This window comes from Piliocolobus tephrosceles, chromosome 18 (genome assembly GCF_002776525.5).
Source record: "Piliocolobus tephrosceles isolate RC106 chromosome 18, ASM277652v3, whole genome shotgun sequence".
Taxonomy (NCBI): domain Eukaryota; kingdom Metazoa; phylum Chordata; class Mammalia; order Primates; family Cercopithecidae; genus Piliocolobus; species Piliocolobus tephrosceles.
Genome location: NC_045451.1, coordinates 10,661,827 through 10,677,052, shown reverse-complemented (window position 1 = coordinate 10,677,052; position 15,226 = coordinate 10,661,827). Strand labels below are relative to the sequence as shown.

Sequence of the window (15,226 nt, the reverse complement as noted above, 5' to 3'; positions counted from 1 at the left end):
TTCAGATGATGGGATAGTTTCCAGAGACTAATGTTCATAAATCCAAAGCTTCTGTTTTATTTTCTCTTATCAGAAGTCTTTACAGACACATTCAGTTAAGACAATTCCATAAAGATCCTCCTCTTATTAAATAGCATTAGTCATTTTACCTAGAAGACCAGTTTTCGTGTTGAAAGGGAGATCGGACCAGGTCGCCTGCCTTCTTTTCTTCTCCCGGAAGGTATGGCCACTTCCCTCTCCCCCACCATGTACAGACATCAAAGGTATTGATTGTATACAAGGGAATAAAAAATCAGACTGAAAACAAAGGTATATTCTCCCATTTAAAAAAAATCCTTTCTCTGTTATAAACATATGTGAAATGATAAATTTAAAATTGTCTGTTCTTTTCATATACATTATATGTCAATTTTTACTGTAAAAACATCCCCTTTTATTTTATTTATTTATTTGCCTGCTTTTTTTTTATGAGACAGGTTCTCATTATATTACCCAGGCTGGATTGCAGTGGCATAATCATAGCTCGCTGTAACCTAGGACTCCTGGGTTCAAGCAAACCTCCTGCTTTGGCCTTCCACAGTGCTGGGATTACAGGTGTGAGTCACAGTGCCTGGCCTTTTTTCTCAAGTATATAATTTAAGCACAGGGAATCTAAGGTCTGGATTTGATAATTTGTTAGAGTTTGCCATGTTTATATACAGTGAGATGAAATTGATTATATGGGGAATATGGTTGAAAAATGGAGAGTATTCTTTTTCCTTGTTAGAACATCGGAATGAAATATGGTGTATAAATTATGATGCACTTCTATAATTCTGCCAGTTTTAACTATCTTAAGTTAAAGGGTAGTTTATTATGGTTAATGGATGTTAACATTATTATTTCACAACCACACAAATTCTTTGAAGAATAATAATCAACTTCCGAAAGATATGCTTACAAACTCACCAATAAAAATTATAAATATTTTGTATAAGACATATGAAATCTAAAATTTAAAAAATTCTATGTGTATAGTTCACTGGTGTGTCCTGAATAATATTATTTAGGCACTAAATGGCATAAACACAGTCATGAAAATGAGCCATGCATCCATGAACAGAGAAATTTTGATTCCTTTGGATGAGAAAAGATAATGGTAAAAACATTCAGGGAATTGAAATAAAACAAAACAAATAGCAACCCAAAACAGGAAAAAAAAAAAAGACAAAAAAAATCCCATGAAGCCATCACCTTTTTGGTCAAACGTGGGCTACTGGAGTATTAACATTCATATCAAATCAACATTCCAGCCAGCAGATTTTCTTAAGATGCAAGTATCATGTTTCTGGTTTTCAGCCACTTCTTAGTTAATCATTATATCTTGCTGAGCTAAATTCTTGCTTTAGAAAATTTCGTGGACTACTTGTTACCCTCCAGAGAACAGCACTTGAATGAGGCAGCACCAGGATTGTATCCAGGATAGCAGGTCAAAGTATCACAAGTGCTACTTGTGAAATGAACTTGGTTTAGCTGCTCTGATGAGAAGGGACTATGGACTTGGAGAAGACTCACAGCATCACCATCACCTCTCCCGGCTTGTGAGTGTTCTAATTAGTAGCTATAGACTTAATGAGAGTTAAGAAATCATAAGGCAGTTTTAGCTATTATTTTTCCAGAGATCATCTGGGAGGTTTGAAGACATACAATGTCATCCTTGAACTGAAGGTATTCTTTGAAATGCGTTTTAGAATGTGTAATTGTCACATGAGGCAATACTTCTTTGTAATGTAGTTCTGAAGTTATGATCAAAGCCAGAGGAAGATATAATTCTTTATCTGTATTAAAACATCTAATGTATACAAAATGAAGTTCTCATGGAACCTCTTAAGGTTTCTCACATGGATAATCTGAATGTTATTTAAAACAGTTAAAAATTCTTTAATGCAGTTGTACTGAATTAACAGAATCCATTAGATTCAACTGAGAAGTTCTTTGTTGTTGTTTTAAATACATTTTTGGGGATTTTTTTCTAACTGATTAGAGATGCTTCTCTGATTTCTTTGCTTTGGAGAAGCTAATTATTTTTACATATACATTGAGATCCACTGCTTTCAGATATCAGATTGCAAAGCTAGAGGATATTATGGAGATCCCAAAGACCAACTATGACTGTTAATTTTATGTGACAACTTGACTAGGCCATATGATTGACATTTGGATCCATAGGCTGAATAAAGTTGATTGCCCTCCCCAGGACAAGTGGCGCCCATCCAATCAGTCAAAGGTCCAAACAGAACAGAGCCTGAATCTCCATATGTAAGAGGGAACTCCTCCTGCCTGATTGCCTTTGAGCTTGGACATTGTTTACTTTTTATTTTTTTCTGACTTCAGGTTGTAATTACACCATCAACTCTCCTGAGTCCCCAGTTTGCCAGTTGCAGATCTTAGATCTGTTTGTATTTATAATCTCTTAACATACAATTACAGATATAATATCTCTAAATATATATAAATGTGTTTATATGTCCATACATGAACACATGCACACACACACGCACATACACGCATGCACACACACATCCTATTGGCTCTGTTTCTCTGCAGAAGCTTGACTCATGCAACAATCTTACTGAAAGGGCCACAACTTGACCTAAGTGTGCTTGCTGCAATGCCAGCTTCTTCCCACTCATTTTTTTCTTCTTTGACTAGGTTTATTATTGGCAGTGAAAGAGCTATGTGTGCTTCTAGTTTGTAATTTCAAATTTGAAATGAAATAGTCATCCCTTGGTATCTGTGGGGGATTGTTTCCAGGATCTTCTGCAGATACCCAAATCCACAGATGTTCAAGTCCCTTACATAAAATGGCATAGTATTTTCATGTGACCTATGCACAGCCTCTCATATACTTACATCATATCTAGATTACTTATAATTCTTAATACACCATTTCTAGGTTACTTATAATTCCTACACACCATTTCATGCATGTGGAGTCAACATAGCACTCTGGCACCTGGCAAATTCAAGTTTTGCTTTTCAGAACTCTATAGAATGTTTTTTTCTGAATATTTCGGTTATTAGATTGATTGAATCCATGGATGCAAAACTCATGGATATGGAAGTATATACTTTATTTAACTTACTGCTTATATTGATTACTAGGTTGACTTAAAATAATTTTTATAAGTATTGTTGAAAAGATATTGTGCTAACATAACGATACTTGATATTTGGTTGATTTATTTTTAATTTTGTTTTTGAACGAAACCATTTTTGGTTTTACAAAGGAGAAGAGGTGCAATTCCTCCTCGGTAGGTTCACAGTGAAACTAAAACAATTTCAGTTTCAGGGCACCTTTCTTATCCAGGCCTCCAGTATGACTATGACAGAAGTCCTAGCAAGATGTAAATATGATCACATGTGTTTTTGTGCAATTTTCATAAGATAATTGAGACGCACGTGTTAATATCTCTGTCTGTTTCCACTCTGACTTTTCACCCAATATTCTTGCTTTCTTCTCTGATTGACATCAATGAGCTGCGGAAATATTTGTGATCTTCCCAAGTTGATGTTGAGTTGAGACTGCATACAGTTTGTAGATAGTGAAATATATTTTTTATTTGTTTCTGATGTATATTTAGTCAATATGAAAGTTCTCCCATTTCTAAAATGTACTTGATAATGCACCATACTTTTAAATGAAAATTACATAAAATATGCTTTTTAAAGAATACCTAAATTTGTGGGATAGAAACTTCAAAGAGTGAATATTCCAAATAAGAAATAGACCTTTGTGTTCCATTGTGAGCTTACTTATCTCAATTTCATTCTCAAAAAATGATCGACTTTTGGAAAAAGTCTGGAAAAAAGACTAAATGCTATCTATGAAAAATGATATTACTATATCACTCTCGTACTAAAAGTTGATTAGAGTATATAAAGCCAAAAAGCTAGGAAAAAGTATTTGTCATTTTAAAATTATTACTAGAACTTTTATTAAGTTTTCTAGATTTTATTATGTTTTCTGTGATTTCTTAATGATATTTGTGAGCTTTCCAAAATTTGCAAATTGTTTTCTTATTTCAAATATTTACTTTTATTCCCAATTTTTCTTTATCACCAAATTGTAAAAAAAAAAAAAAAAAAAAAAAGAAAAGAAAAAAAAGAAAATCTGACTCAATGAAACCGTTATTTATGGTCGTCTGTATTCTTTAGGTTAACCCCCAAGAATCTATTAGGCGGCCCTCTTCTTCATAGTGCTGTGACCCACTGCACACATGCTATAAGCACACACAGTTATAACAAAGTGTGTGTTTGCACTTCCGCACACGTGTGATCATATTTACATTCTGCTAGGACCTCTGTCAAGCTCCTGTTAGAGAACTAGACAAGAGAGGTGCCCTGAAACGCAAACATTTTTAGCTTCACTGTGAGCCCACCTGTGCAGAGGAGGAATTGTACTTCTTCTCCTTTGTAGAATAAAAAAATGGTTTAGTTCAAAAATGAAAATAAAATCAAACAAATATAGGTATCTTTATGTTAGCATAACACCTTTTCTTTTTTTCTTCTTTTTCTTCTTGTTGCCCAGGCTGGATTGCGGTGGCGCCATCTCAGCTCACCGGAACCTCCGCCTCCCGGGTTCACGCCATTCTCCTGCCTCAGCCTCCCAAGTAGCTGGGACTACAGGCGCCCACCACCACATCCAGTTAATTTTTGTATTTTTACTAGAGATGGGCATTCTCCATGTTGGTTAGGCTGGTCTGGAACTCCCAACCTCAGGTGACCCACCCGCCTTGACCTCCCAAAGTGCAAGGATTACAGGCGTGAGCCACCACGCCCGGCAGCATAATACCTTTTCTACAATACATATAAAAATTATTTTTAAGTTAACCCAATAATCAATATTAACAATAAGTTAAATAAGGTATATATCTCCTCCATGAGTTTTGCATCCATGGATTCAATCAATCTCAGATCAGAAATATTAAAAACAAAAATTCTGTAGGTTCTAAAAAGCAAAACTTGAATTTACCGGGTGCAGAAGTGATTATACACACTTGTAATACATGCCTCTTAGCCTGTAGGGTGTAAACCACCCTGAGAACAGAAACCATCTTTTTTCTTTTTAGTTTTATTTTTTATATATTTTTTAAGTCTTTGGGGGCTCCTGCTCCCTCGGGGTCTGACTCTTAGTAAGAAGTGATCAGCAGATGCTTGAAGATGGGCTTAGTGCAAGTAGATAAAGAACGCTTTAGGACATGGGAAGGAAAGTTGCTGAGAATTAGCACTGCTTATTTTATCCTATTAACTATTGTTCTTTTGTTTTCTCTACGTAAGTGGCTTTTGCTGCTTCTTTGTGTTTGCATTGTTCACAGGAAAAGGTACGAAGTCCCTAAAAAAGAAAGTGAAATTTTGTCAGTGATTTGGTTGTGGAAAATATTTGCACAGGTCAGAATCCTATTCCTAAAGACTTCAGGAATGTCATATGTGATGGGGGAGTTAGGGAATGTGTTAACATATTTTAAGACACCCCATTCGCAAATTATGTTATAAGAAACAGTGTTTCCAAGACTAATTTATTTGCATAAAAAGTAAGCAGCATCATGTTCAAGCTCCATTGCAAGATTGATACAGAGTTTGAGGTTAGGAAATTCCTCTTTGAACCACACACTCAATGTTAATTTATGAATATGTAAAGAGGTGAGAGAGTAGGGTTTTTGACTCTTCCTAAGATAGGGGTGTCAATAAGACGAATTAAGAGGTGAAAGCTCTTGTTATGTTTCAGATCATTTGATTAAGAATGCTCCAAGCAGAAGCTCTTTAAGATTTAAAATTTAGTTAGAAGGCATAAATGCTGTATTCCTTTTGAATAAAACAATTTCTGCTCTTTACATACTTTAACAGATTTATTGAAATATAATTCTCATACCATACAATTCACCCACTTAAAAATACAGTTAAGTGGCTTTTTATGTATTTACAGAGTTGTATAACTAATACCATAATCAACTGTAGAATATTTTCATCAGTCCAAGAAGAACTCAGTGTACATTAATAGTCACTTCTTATTTCTCTGCAGCCCCAAGAGCCTGAGAATGCCATGAACTAAGTTTATGCTGTAGATTTCTCTATTCTGGGCATTTCATATAAATGGAATATTGTGACTTTCACTTTAGGTAGGTTTTCAGAGTTTCTGTAATCTGCTATGACAGCACTTTTTTTCTGTCACAACTCAATAAAGAACATATACATAATGTTTTTTTAAAAACCAAGTAGCTTTTTAAAATATATATTAAATAGTGTAATTTTCTCTTTCTCATAGGAAAAATGTTAACTTTCAGGTGTGTGTTAGTCATGTCTGAGGCAAGAAAAATTTTTTTTAAATATTATTTTTGTTAAATGAAAACTTTAGATTTGGCAGGAATACAGGCCACTTTCTTGTGTTTGGTAGAGAAGGAATGAGAGAGAGAAAAAATACATTTTAATTTCCAAGGCTTTCCAGAAACGTAAGATCTTTCATTGTGACCATAGTTGGCATTATTTTTTTTTTACTTGATAAAGTTAAATCACATACTTTAACTTCATAAAATATTCCCAAACACGAATATTCTTCTTTAGTTTTATATTGCAGTAATTATTGTACAGCTTTAGGCAATACTTAATCAAGAAATAAATAGTGTTAATTCTTTTAAAACTCCATTTGTCTATAGGAAAAATGTAAAACATGCTTTTCTTCCGAATATCACTTTTTTCTTCCCTTAAGAGACACCGCTCACGCTGGAGTGCAGTGGCACAATCCTAGCTCACTGAAGCTTTAAACTCCCTGGCTTGAGTGATCCTCCCACCTCAGCCTCTAGGTTAGCTGTGCTATAGGCATGCACCACCACGACTGGCTAATTTATAATTTTTTAAAGTTTTGGAAAAGGGGGTTTCTCACTGTGTTTCCCAGGCTGGTCTCCAACTCCTGGCCTCTGGTGATCTTCCCACACTGGCTTCCCAAAATGCTGGGATTAAGGGTGTGAGCCACTGTGCACAGCCCCACCAACTTTCATATCCCATTATTTCAGCTTCTGTATTAGCCGAAGGACTCAGGGTCGTGGAGCGGGAAGAGAGAGGGAGCTCATAGAATAATCTATGAAGTTTAAAAAGTTTGTAAGTGATAAATTAAAATGGTATCACTTTCAAATATATATCTTGAAGATGTTTCTACACAGCATTTTCCTAAAGTCACAATCATTATTTATTTATTTTATAGCTGTGATTGATTTAAATATTATGGATGAAAATAAAGAACTTTATATGTGTTATATACAATATATGTGTGTATATATATGCATGAATGGACACATTTCTACACACACATACAGCATGCACACACATACAGTATATATATACACACATATACAGCATATATAATGATCCAGTCTTTATTTTGTTTTCTCTATTTTCTTTTAAATAATGATATGTATATATGAACAAAAAGCATTTACATAAATTTATAGCTATTATTCTACGTATTGTAGAGTTTATTTTTGCATATACATTTTTGCTTTCTTTCCTGCTCCACTTACCTTGTATCACTTACTGCAGATTCCTTTATCTTCCTAATGCTCAATGCAAAACCATATGCCAATATGTATGAATAACTATATACTTATATACTCATAGTATATGTGTACATATAACTAAAGACAAATACGTACAGATGCCTAGAGTATTTTGTAATTTTCATGTACTGGATCACATGAATGGTTTTCTTACTCAACATCTCATGGCCAAAACTCCAAGGAAACTAGTGACATTGAATGGCTTTAGAATGTTTCACAACATGATGATTCCACAATTTATTGAATTATTTTCCTAATGATGCATGTTATTCTTTTTTTCCATCTTTTGTCCCTGTGCACGATTTTTCAGTAAACAACTCTGTGCATGTATCATTAGACTCTGAAGCTTTGATTTTTAGGCTAGTATTTTTTAATGCCTCAGTTTAAGGTATGACAAATGCCCTCATGCTAATCTACTTTAGGAAATCTAATCTCAGGTTTTGATTTAATCTATCTGGGATTCTCCCCACTGTCCTCAGGAAGGTGTCTCAATTCTGGAGAGGAACATATTGCCATAGACCTGAAGACATCTAATCACTTTTGTTACCTGTGATGTCTGCACATGATGAGCCCTAATAAGTTTTGATTGGATGCTTGTCATTATGAGTTTTATCTTGTTGAGAGTTAAATATTTTCATCGTTTTTTAGTTATTCCTAACCTTTGTTCTGAGTCCTAATTCCATTACTTGGAAACATATCTTTCATGTCTTGAAGCTTTTAAGTCTTGTTAGATGAGACCAGAGTAGCACTTAGCATCAGCATCAGCATCAGCAACAGATCTGTTTTCTGTCACCATAGATTAGTTTGCATTTTCTAGAATTGTGTAAAAATGTAATCATACAGTGTTTACTTTTTTCTTCTGTCTTTTGTTACTTAGCATACCTGCATAAAGATTCATCATTGATATGCCTATCAAATTGTCTTTTTTTCCCTGACTGTTAACACTTTTTTCTTGATCACTGGTTTAAGCAATTTGATTGTAATGTACATTGATACGACCTTCCTATTTCTTAAGCTTGGAGTTTGTTGAAATTCTTGGATCTTCAAGTTTCTACTTTTTATTATATTTGGAAAATTTCTGGTCAAATATTTAACTTCCCCTCCTCTTTGCCAGGTACTCTATTTACAGTATATTAGGTGACTTGAAGTTGTTCTACCATCTGCCCACTGGCAGTCATTGAGGTCTCACTAGGGTGGGCTATTGGAAAAGTACCGGAGGATGTTAGGCAGTTTTAATCAATGGGTTGTATCCATCACTTCGAGATATGCCCCAGTTTTCCAATGTTATTCTCTGTGATTTGGTCATCTATCTTTGCTAACAGGCACCCATTGAAGTAAGATTTCTACCTTGCTGCAGAGAAAGGGAGAAATAGAATTGCTATCTTTTTAAATATATACATTTTAAGGAGATGGCTTTCAGATCTTTGGAATAAATATTTCTGGGATATAAAACTGTCAAGAAGCTGGGAAAATATTTGTTCCTTAAAGGGGCAGATAAATAATTTGCAAGCTTTTGTTTTTCTTTTTAAAAATACATGCTCCAAGAAAAGGGAAGTCAGGGGCTACAGTCACAAGTAAACCTGTCTGAAGTTTTGTCAAGCTAAGTGGAATATTAAGTTTCTTTTGATGACTACCATGCTTATTTTATCACTTGTGCTTTCTTTTTCTGGAGCAGTTTAAATTTTTTTTTTCTCTGCATTATGCATCATATTTTTCTATTTATTTCGTGACATGTAAGTTTTGATTGGATGCTTGTCATTATGAATTTTACCTTGTTGGGTGTTAAATAGTTTCGTCATTTTGTAATTATTCTTAACCTTTGTTCTGAGCCCTAATTCCATTACTTGGAAACGTATCTTTCATGTCTTGAAGCTTTTAAGTCTTGTTAGATAAGACCAGAGTAGCATTTAGGGCTATTTTACCTACTGAGTACTGACACAAAACCATTTGGATGGAGTACTTTACCTAAGGGACTGTGAATTATGAGGTCTTCCACTCAGGCTGTTGAGAACAGGAATGATTATTAACTGGCCTTGTGTGAATCCTAGAGGTTGTTACTTTTAATTCTTTCAGATGTTAGTTTTCTTAAAAGAATGCACTGATCACCACCCTGTTGAATACTCTGCAGCCCCTGAGGGTTCTCTCTCTGATGGTGCTCATCTTGATGAGCACTTTGCTAGACATTTTATTTGAAGACTATGACTAAGAAATAAAATTATTTGTTGTGATTCAGTATCTGAGGCTGTTAGAAATAAATAACTCAAAATTTAAGGGAAAATCAGGCATATTTTTAGATTAAAAATGGAATAATAGAAAGTGATTGATTTCTAAAGGAGCTACGTATTTGCCAATAATTTTACAAAATAACCTCCTTCTACTGATTGAACAAATTTATATAATCAACTCTCTCTAAATGTATATGTTATAGATTGATAAACAATCACATAAAGAACCACACACCATCTTGTATTTCCTTATAGATATTTTATTTTATCTGAAATATATGCTAGATAACTTCTTGATAAACTACAAATTACATTTCTCAGATCAATATTCTGTGCAAGTCATAATGAATTATCTATTGACCATGTGATATCCTTTGTAACCTTGTGGATATTTCTGTTAAGAAAAATGAATAATTATTTGGAACTCTAATTGGCTTTTTCCTGGCCTTTCAGTGACTCTGTGGACAAAAATCAGCCATCGGCTAAAATGTGTAACCTTGGATTGTTGAAACAGGCACTGAACCTTCACTTTGACTCAATTGAGTTAGGGATTACAGAATGGCAGTAGTGATTTAAAACAACCCTTTCAATCATTTATAATAGACACAATAAGGGTGTATTACTTTTCATATTTTTTATTTATAAAAATGTTATGATTCAATAGTTCAACCCTTGGATGAACTGCCATCCATATTCATCTGCACCCCCACAACCATATATAGAAGCAAAAAGTTAGCCTCCTATTACATGTATGTTACAAAGTTCTATGTCAAAGAGTAATAATGTCTTCAAGAGACGGCAGGTTCTGTTAGTGAATCACTAACAGGCAAAAAGACTTTAGACTAATAGATCTTGCTCTTTAAGATAAACCAGAAATCTTTATGCTGGGCTACTCTCCAAGTATGCCTATAAATAGAGTGGACGTAGAGTTTACTTTTTAAAATGTTTTATTATGGAAAACTTTGGCTGTGTACAACAATACAAAGAATACTATAATGAACCCCAACATTTCCATCAGCCATATTTAATAATTTTAATCTCATGAACAGTATTTTTTGTCCATATTATTCCCATCTGCATTTCTACCTTACCTTATTCTGTCTGGAAGTATTATAGCATGTATCTCAAAACATAAAGACTTATGTATCACTAAATATAACAATAACATTTTAAACCAAAACAATGAAAAATGATTTGCTAATATTAAATATTTAGTGTTCAAAATTTCAATTTACTAAGAAATATGATTTTAAAATTATTTACTTTATTTGAATTAGAAATCAAATAAAGCGCAGACACCTTGACTGGGTATATATTTTACAGTGTGGTTTATATATATATATTTATATCTATTTCTCCATTTCTCCTTTTTCTCTTTTTATAATTTATTCATTAAAAAACTAGATCATTCATCCTGTAGCGTTTTAATGTGCAATACCCTGTACTGTAGTATTGTTTGCTATTTTACTCCATCCTCTGTGTCTCCCACAAAATGAAAGTCAAATTTAAAGAGTTTGGTTTGATTCAATTTCAAGACTTTTTCATAGAAATGTGTCAGTGTGTTTCTCTATTAGGAAGCACATGATATATGATTGTGTCTGACTGTGGTATTAGCAGACTGATACTCATTGCCTAGAACCATAGATGAATCAGGAGTTGCAAAGCTGTAATTTTCCAGCTCAATTATTTCTGCCCAAGCTATTATTTGGAATATTATTTGGAGAGAACTTCATCTCACATAATATTTTGTTCATTTAAATAAGTCAGGACACATAATAAATTTACATTCCCCCCAACCCCGCCATTTCTTTAACCAAGTAACAAAATAAGGAATTGGATCACTACCATTCTTCAATGTTGATCAAATTTGATAATTTTTTCTTATTTTAGTATCAATATTAAGACATGGATTTAAACTTATTGGATGTGTTTCATTCTATTACTGTATTATCCTTACTGATATTTAAAAGCTACCATATTCAGAAAGCAGGACCTCTTTATATTGTCTATTGAGTACAATTGATGTATTAGTAATAATACATCATTTTTTATAGGTTTCTCACTTCATAGAATGACAAGATATACTGGAATCATCCTGTTTCAGACCTGGGTAAAGCAACCTCTTTAGAGTCCAGGGTTCTTTCAGTGGGAAACATCTTCAGACCACAATCTGTGCGTACATATGTGCATAGATACTGAGATGACCATTATTTCTAGGCCATTTCAGTGGAAAGACTGGGAAAAATTGTAAATATGTTGAATTATTTTTGCTTCTCTTTATTGGTCATAGTTTCTGAAGCCCTTTTTAATCTATCCTCATTATTTTTGGATTTTAGCATTTTATTTCTTTTCATCTTTCCTCAAGGAATCATCTGTTGCACTAATTTGCTCTTGTGTTCCTTCTAGTTTATTCTGAAACAATTTTTCTTTTCTTCTATTTTCTATTCTTTCAATATAGAAGAGACAGAAAAGTACAAAGAAGAAAACAAGAAAGGTCACCCAGAGAGAAGCATACTGAGATTTCTGTGTACAGTCAGCTCATTTAAAATACTGATATTGGGATCCTACTGCTGCCTGCTTTTTCATTTTTCATGAAAATAAAACCTGACCTGAAGTGTAATGAATTTTTCTTTTATTTCTAATTCTTTCTTGGGTACTGTTATATTTTTCTAATTCCTGGTTTTCCTGCATCATAATATTTATTGTTTTAATAATTTTGTTTCAATTGCATTAAAAATTAGTTCTGTTTTTCTTTTTCTATAGTGGGCATATATCTTCCACTGCTTCATTGTCAGTAGCATACTTTCACTATCTTTAAAACATTATTTTTATCTTTTTGTCCTTAATAAGATCATATATGATTCAACTATGATTATCTTCTGTTGCTCATTATTGCATGAATTAATTTTTGTACTGATAATAAAAAGGTTGAATCTAGAAACATTTTCTGGCTTCACTACTTGAGAGCTGACTATTCTTAATATTTTCATGAAATATCCAAAATATTCCTTGTTCTTTCCAAATATTTCTTGTTCTCTCCAAAAATGCCTGACTCTGGATTATTTCTTTTCTGTGCTTGTATTGCCACTATTCCCATCAATATTGCCACTATTCCCATCTATTATCAGTATTCTCCTCTAAGTAGAGGGTGTGTTTTTGAAGGAAGCTTTGTGTTTTCTATTTTGCTTTGTTTTGTTTATGAAAGTATAAAGGATTAACACTTTCCTAGTTCTTTAGGGTTTACCACAAGCCTCTTCCATTCACTCACAAATCAGGTTGTGTAAAAATGTGTGTACTCTCCTAGTTGTATTTACTGTTCTCACATTGGCCTGACACACTTGCCAAGGCATGACTATTGCCAACGGAAGGGTTCCCATATTTTCACGTCCTCCTTTTCTTATATGTTCACAAATAGATGCTGATCTTCTGCAAAATTCCTGAAGTGTCAGTAGATTTTCTTAACCTACTTATATCTTAGGATTCACAGGGAAAACTTTTCACCTCATTTTGTTATAGGCATCTTCAATATTGGTTAAGTTCACTGCTCCGACTGGTTTTATGGAGAGATTTGCAGACTTTCGAATAATTACCATCATCATACCACTGCCATCTCCCTATAATTCCTCACAGGAATAGGTATATGTTTTTTAATTCCAGATTCACAACTTCTATATATAGTTATTCATAAATTAATCTGCTTAAGGAAGTACTTTTCAAGCAAGTTTTCCTTCCCTATATTACCTTCCATCCACTTTTCAAATGAAGGGCATACTTGTCTCTTTTTCTCAGTATTATTTTGAAGCATTTTGTGAGAGTGGAAAAACACTTGGGGTACTTAATAGAGAGATATACTGAAATACTGTTGTTGAGAAATAAACTACTCAATGGGTCACAGATCTTTGGCATTTCAGGTGGTTTCTAATTTTCTCTTTATAAGAATATCAGAATATGACCTACCAGACTGGTCAGCTTATAAATAATAGCAAATAAATTTTGATATTAGATAAAAATGTGTCTTTGCCATGTATTTAGAAGGACAGTTAATAAAACACAACAACTCTGCTTAAATAAAACTTCTTCCATGTCTAACATGTGTGATCAATTTTCTTAATGCCTACATTAACAAAAGAATAATTCTTATTCTATCAGTAAGTAATTTCATCCATAAACACACAAATTAATTGAAAAGAGTTCATCTATCTCATTAAGAGATGCATTTCTAGTAAATGATTAGTTTATATTTAATAATTATCAAAATCTGTACTATCTTGTTTATTTTTAAGCAATTGTGTACACATAACAATTATTAGGGTAATTCATTCCAAAATAAACTTTTAAAAATATTTGGGGGGTTATAGTAATAATAGATACATACATACTTTATACCCACAGTTTTATTGCAGATTATAGAGTAAAAACTTTCTCAAGTATAAACATTTCACATATCATGGTATGATAATCTGGAGGCAATGGGATAATAAAAATTGAAGGAATAAAATAACAATATAAAATTGTAAGGAGATGATACCAAATATCACATTTCTATGTTTTTAAGATGTCATTGCTTACAGTAAAGTGTGATATAATCATTCTATTTAAAATGTCAACATGTAGACTTTTGTCCAGGCCAGGTGCAAGGTGGTTGTACTCTTGCGAAGACATGTTGGCTGTCATTGCCTCGGAGCCCAATTTAGCCCTCTGCTCTATATCAGAAAAGCTGCTCCTTTGGGAACCTCAGTTAAAAAAGAGATGGAGCAGCTCTGGAATAAGAACATAGATTCAAACTGCCCTTTATCTTCCCATAGCAGTATCTACAGCTGGTCTCTTCCCATGGCGATGTCCGTTTGCCACCGTGGCACTGGTATTGCTTTGAGTGCATGCGTCTGTCTTTTTGGTATGTCGGCCCTTTTGCTCCCCGGGAACTTTGAGTCTTATTTGAAACTTGTGAAGTCCCTGTGTCTGGGGCCAGCACCGATCCACCACAGCTAAGTTTGCACTCCTCTTCCCTCTCATGTATCACACCTGGAGTGCGATCTCACACTTGATGTGGTACCTGGGAATAGCCTTGAAGATTCCCCAGCTACATCAGTCTAGAGTGGTTGTCTTGGTTCTTACTGTGTTGTCGTCTGTAGGGCTGGCAGCCATATGAAGAGCTGATGTTCCCAGCACCATCTTTCCACACACTATGAAGTTCACCTATCTTCCCATTTGTCACTCTTATCTCCAGTCTGACCCAAGTTCTCCTGATTTATTTAGATCCTTTTGGGCTTTCAGATCCCCTGGAACTCAGTAGCAGTAGATCATAGTGGTGGAAAAGGGTCCAGTTTTACCCTTGTTTCTAAATATGGAGTGGCTGCAAAATCTTCCCTTTTCCTGCCCACAGCTTGCCTACTCTGGACATAGAAGCACTTA

At 33.9% G+C, this 15,226-nt stretch overlaps 1 protein-coding gene and 1 pseudogene across 1 annotated transcript in view; both read left to right on the top strand.

Annotated features, from left to right (window-relative positions):
* CCDC102B (coiled-coil domain containing 102B) overlaps window positions 1-15,226 on the top strand; it is a 300,271-nt gene that overhangs the window by 133,580 nt on the left and 151,465 nt on the right. The window lies entirely within an intron of this gene.
* On the top strand, window positions 1,534-14,963 carry LOC111550651 (annotated as a pseudogene).